This window comes from Pseudophryne corroboree, chromosome 3 (assembly GCF_028390025.1).
Source record: "Pseudophryne corroboree isolate aPseCor3 chromosome 3, aPseCor3.hap2, whole genome shotgun sequence".
Lineage (NCBI taxonomy): Eukaryota > Metazoa > Chordata > Amphibia > Anura > Myobatrachidae > Pseudophryne > Pseudophryne corroboree.
Genome location: NC_086446.1, coordinates 136874474 through 136879103, shown reverse-complemented (window position 1 = coordinate 136879103; position 4630 = coordinate 136874474). Strand labels below are relative to the sequence as shown.

At 35.3% G+C, this 4630-nt stretch overlaps 1 non-coding gene across 1 annotated transcript; it reads left to right on the top strand.

Annotated features, from left to right (window-relative positions):
• Nucleotides 1-1338: 1338 nt before the first annotated feature.
• Nucleotides 1339-1412, top strand: TRNAS-ACU (transfer RNA serine (anticodon ACU)). Its single transcript has one exon. It is a non-coding gene; the product is annotated as a tRNA-Ser (tRNA).
• The last annotated feature ends 3218 nt before the right edge of the window (nucleotides 1413-4630 follow it).

Genomic DNA, 4630 nt, shown 5'->3' with positions numbered 1-4630 from the left:
CCTAAAGCACTCACTCATCATATGAAAGTACCAATGTGTTTCTTCATTGGTTGATGGAAGAAACATCTTACAAAAACTCTCCAGATTATTGACTTTTTAAAGTTTTCCTAGGAAACGTTCTAGATGTATGCTTATTAGACTTTGTCAGTACGTACGTTTTGCAAAGTGTCTCTGTGGCGCAATCGGTTAGTATGTCCGGCTATTAACCAAAAGGTTGGTGGTTCAATCCCACCCAGGGATGTAATTGACCTTGTTATCAGATTTTGGTGATCTTTAAGTAGACAAGTCAAAATTTCAAACCCCCTGTTATGGTGTAGGGTACCTGGCCTTCTCTGATGTAATCAGAGTTAGATTTGATTCAGTGATTTTATAAAAACAGCTAGGAAGCACAATTTAGCAGTGGGTTGCAGAGAAAAAGAAATATGCTGGCAAAAAAAATCCAATTGAGTGATTAAACAGCTCTTAATTTTCTGGCTTTATTTTTATGCTAACAAATTTGTTCTCTGAAAAGTGTCCACAAAGCCAAGTCTCTGATTAACACCTTTGTAAGGATGGTTTTTAACCTATTACTAAATTAAACTTGCTTCATTGGAAAGGCAGCAAGATGCATCCTCATTTCAATGTCTACTGAAATAATACAGGTTGACACCAGGAAACATTAACGCCACTGCATCCTTGCTGCTTTCTCATGTGGAAGTCTGTTTAATGTGAAAACAAGGTGATATCTAATTAGCACACAGGTAAGGAATTAAGAAAATCTTTATTTAAGGGTGAAAATGTTTCTCACAAAATCGTTGCCCCAATGCATCATTGAAATTCAAGCTGGAAAGATGATTTTAATATATCACTTGTACATTTTGTATTGCTCTTCTGGTGACAATGTAGTTTGTTTTTGTCAATTACCATTTTAATAATAGGGTAAAGAAAATTAAGTGGATTTTTTAAAGAAAACTATACTGTCAATATACTATTAAAACAAATTAAAATGGTAAAAGTTATTGTACTTTAAGTAAAAATAAAAGAGCAAAAATATCAATCCCAGTTTTGATTACTTAAATTAACAAAAAAAAAATGCATATAGCAAAGGATAGTTTCAATCTGCCTACCTCTGGGTTATGGGCCCAGCATGCTTCCATTGCAGTACTCTGCTGCACATGTAAGTGCAAGAGATCCTGAAGCACTCACTCATCATGGGAAAGTACCAATGTGTTTCTTCGTTGGTTGATGGAAGAAACATCTTACAAAAACTCTCCAGATTATTGACTTTTTAAAGTTTTTCTAGGAAACGTTCTAGATGTATGCTTATTAGCCTTTGTCAGTATGTACTTTTTGCAAAGTGTCTCTGTGGCGCAATCGGTTAGTGTGTCTGGCTACTAACCAAAAGGTTGGTGGTTCAATCCCACCTAGGGACGTAATTGACCTTGTTATCAGATTTTGGTGATCTTTAAGTAGACAAGTCAAAATTTCAAACCCCCTGTTATGGTGTAGGGCAGGCATTCCCAACCGCGGTCCTCAAGGCACACCAACAGTGCAGGTTTTAGTGATATCCAGGCTTCAGCACAGATGGTTAATTCAAAATAACTGAGCTACTAATTAAGTCACCTGTGTTCAAGCCTGGATATCACTAAAACCAGGACTGTTAGTGTGCCTTGAGGACCGTGGTTGGGAAACACTGGTGTAGGGTACCTGGCCTTCTCTGATGTAATCAGAGTTAGATTTGATTCAGTGATTTTATAAAAACAGATAGGAAGCACAATTTAGCAGTGGGTTGCAGAGAAAAAGAAATATGCTGGCAAAAAAAATCCAATTGAGTGATTAAACAGCTCTTCATTTTCTGGCTTTATTTTTATGCTAACAAATTTGTTCTCTGAAAAGTGTCCACAAAGCCAAGTCTCTGATTAACACCTTTGTAGGGATGGTTTTTCACCTATTACTAAATTAAACTTGCTTCATTGGAAAGGCAGCAAGATGCATCCTCATTTCAATTTCTACTGAAATAATACAGGTTGACACCAGGAAACATTAACGCCACTGCATCCTTGCTGCTTTCTCATGTGGAAGTCTGTTTAATGTGAAAACAAGGTGATATCTAATTAGCACACAGGTAAGGAATTAATAAAATCTTTATTTAAGGGTGAAGATGTTTCTCACAAAATCGTTGCCCCAATGCATCATTGAAATTCAAGCTGGAAAGATGATTTTAATATATCACTTGTACATTTTGTATTGCTCTTCTGGTGACAATGTAGTTTGTTTTTGTCAATTACCCTTTTAATAATAGGGTAAAGAAAATTAAGTGGATTTTTTAAAGAAAACTATACTGTCAATATACTATTCAAACAAATTAAAATGGTAAAAGTTATTGTACTTCAAGTAAAAATAAAAGAGCAAAAATATCAATCCCAGTTTTGATTACTTTAATTAACAAAAAAAATGCATATAGCAAAGGATAGTTTCAATCTGCCTACCTCTGGGTTATGGGCCCAGCATGCTTCCATTGCAGTACTCTGCTGCACATGTAAGTGCAAGAGATCCTGAAGCACTCACTCATCATGGGAAAGTACCAATGTGTTTCTTCGTTGGTTGATGGAAGAAACATTTTACAAAAACTCTCCAGATTATTGACTTTTTAAAGTTTTTCTAGGAAATGTTCGAGATGTATGCTTATTAGACTTTGTCAGTATGTACTTTTTGCAAAGTGTCTCTGTGGCGCAATCGGTTAGTGTGTCTGGCTACTAACCAAAAGGTTGGTGGTTCAATCCCAACCAGGGACGTAATTGACCTTGTTATCAGATTTTGGTGATCTTTAAGTAGACAAGTCAAAATTTCAAACCCCCTGTTATGGTGTAGGGTACCTGGCCTTTTCTGATGTAATCAGAGTTAGATTTGATTCAGTGATTTAATAAAAACAGCTAGGAAGCACAATTTAGCAGTGGGTTGCAGAGAAAAAGAAATATGCTGGCAAAAAAAATCCAATTGAGTGATTAAACAGCTCTTCATTTTCTGGCTTTATTTTTATGCTAACAAATTTGTTCTCTGAAAAGTGTCCACAAAGCCAAGTCTCTGATTAACACCTTTGTAGGGATGGTTTTTCACCTATTACTAAATTAAACTTGCTTCATTGGAAAGGCAGCAAGATGCAGCCTCATTTCAATGTCTACTGAAATAATACAGGTTGACACCAGGAAACATTAACGCCACTGCATCCTTGCTGCTTTCTCATGTAGAAGTCTGTTTAATGTGAAAACAAGGTGATATCTAATTAGCACACAGGTAAGGAATTAAGAAAATCTTTATTTAAGGGTGAAGATGTTTCTCACAAAATCGTTGCCCCAATGCATCATTGAAATTCAAGCTGGAAAGATGATTTTAATATATCACTTGTACATTTTGTATTGCTCTTCTGGTGACAATGTAGTTTGTTTTTGTCAATTACCCTTTTAATAATAGGGTAAAGAAAATTAAGTGGATTTTTTAAAGAAAACTATACTGTCAATATACTATTAAAACAAATTAAAATGGTAAAAGTTATTGTACTTTAAGTAAAAATAAAAGGGCAAAAATATCAATCCCAGTTTTGATTACTTAAATTAACAAAAAAAAATGCATATAGCAAAGGATAGTTTCAATCTGCCTACCTTTGGGTTATGGGCCCAGCATGCTTCCATTGCAGTACTCTGCTGCACATGTAAGTGCAAGAGATCCTGAAGCACTCACTCATCATGGGAAAGTACCAATGTGTTTCTTCATTGGTTGATGGAAGAAACATCTTACAAAAACTCTCCAGATTATTGACTTTTTAAAGTTTTTCTAGGAAACGTTCTAGATGTATGCTTATTAGACTTTGTCAGTATGTACTTTTTGCAAAGTGTCTCTGTGGCGCAATCGGTTAGTGTGTCCGGCTACTAACCAAAAGGTTGGTGGTTCAATCCCAACCAGGGATGTAATTGACCTTGTTATCAGATTTTGGTGATCTTTAAGTAGACAAGTCAAAATTTCAAACCCCCTGTTATGGTGTAGGGTACCTGGCCTTCTCTGATGTAATTAGATTTGATTCAGTGATTTTATAAAAAAAGCTAGGAAGCACAATTTAGCAGTGGGTTGCAGAGAAAAAGAAATATGCTGGCAAAAAAAATCCAATTGAGTGATTAAACAGCTCTTCATTTTCTGGCTTTATTTTTATGCTAACAAATTTGTTCTTTGAAAAGTGTCCACAAAGCCAAGTCTCTGATTAACACCTTTGTAGGGATGGTTTTTCACCTATTACTAAATTAAACTTGCTTCATTGGAAAGGCAGCAAGATGCATCCTCATTTCAATGTCTACTGAAATAATACAGGTTGACACCAGGAAACATTAACGCCACTGTATCCTTGCTGCTTTCTCATGTGGAAGTCTGTTTAATGTGAAAACAAGGTGATATCTAATTAGCACACAGGTAAGGAATTAAGAAAATCTTTATTTAAGGGTGAAGATGTTTCTCACAAAATCGTTGCCCCAATGCATCATTGAAATTCAAGCTGGAAAGATGATTTTAATATATCACTTGTACATTTTGTATTGCTCTTCTGGTGACAATGTAGTTTGTTTTTGTCAATTACCATTTTAATAATAGGGTAAAGAAAATTAAG